The sequence below is a fragment of the Austrofundulus limnaeus genome, unplaced genomic scaffold, assembly GCF_001266775.1.
Source record: "Austrofundulus limnaeus strain Quisiro unplaced genomic scaffold, Austrofundulus_limnaeus-1.0 Scaffold3763, whole genome shotgun sequence".
NCBI classification, from domain to species: Eukaryota; Metazoa; Chordata; class Actinopteri; order Cyprinodontiformes; family Rivulidae; genus Austrofundulus; species Austrofundulus limnaeus.
The window spans coordinates 1,642-2,684 of NW_013956165.1; positions in this window are offsets into that span (position 1 = coordinate 1,642).

Sequence of the window (1,043 nt, forward strand, 5' to 3'; positions counted from 1 at the left end):
GGTCTCATCTGGTCAGGTCTTAGTCAAGGTCCCGTCTGGTCAGGTCTGAGTCCAGGTCTCAGGTCTAAGTCCAGGTCTCAGGTCTGAGTCCAGGTCTCATCTGGTCAGGTCTGAGTCCAGGACTCATCTGGTCAGGACTGGGTCTAGGTCTTATCTGGTAAGGTTTGAGTCCAGGCCTCGTCTGGTCAGGTCTGAGTCCAGGTCTCAGGTCTAAATCCAGGTCTCAGGTCTGAGTCCAGGTCACATCTGGTCAGGTTTGAGTATAGGTCTCATCTTCAGGTCTGACTCCAGGTCTCAGGTCTGAGTCCAGGTCTCATCTGGTCAGGTCTTATTCCAGGTCTCAGGTCCAAGTCCAGGTCTCAGGTCTGAGTCCAGGTCACATCTGGTCAGGTTTGAGTATAGGTCTCATCTTCAGGTCTGACTCCAGGTCTCAGGTCTGAGTCCAGGTCTCATCTGTTCAGGTCTGAGTCCAGGTCTCAGGTCCAAGTCAAGGTCTCTGGTCTGAGTCCAGGTCACATCTGGTCAGGTTTGAGTATAGGTCTCATCTTCAGGTCTGACTCCAGGTCTCAGGTCTGAGTCCAGGTCTCATCTGGTCAGGTCTTATTCCAGGTCTCAGGTCCGAGTCCAGGTCTCAGGTCTGAGTCCAGGTCACATCTGGTCGGGTTTGAGTTCAGGTCTCATCTAGTTAGGTCTGAGTCTAGGTCTCATCTGGTCAGGTCTTATTCCAGGTCTCAGGTCCGAGTCCAGGTCTCAGGTCTAAGTCCAGGTCACATCTGGTCAGGTCCGAGTCCAGGTCTCAACTAGTTTGGTCTGAGTCTAGGTGTCATCTGGTCAGGTCTGAGTACAGGTCTCATCTGGTAAGGTCTGAGTACAGGTCTCAGGTCTGAGTCCAGGTCACATCTGGTCAGGTTTGAGTTCAGCTCTCAACTAGTTTGGTCTGAGTCTAGGTGTCATCTGGTCAGGTCTGAGTACAGGTCTCATCTGGTAAGGTCTGAGTCTAGGTCTCATCTGGTCAGGTCTGAATCCAGGTCTCAGGTCTGAGT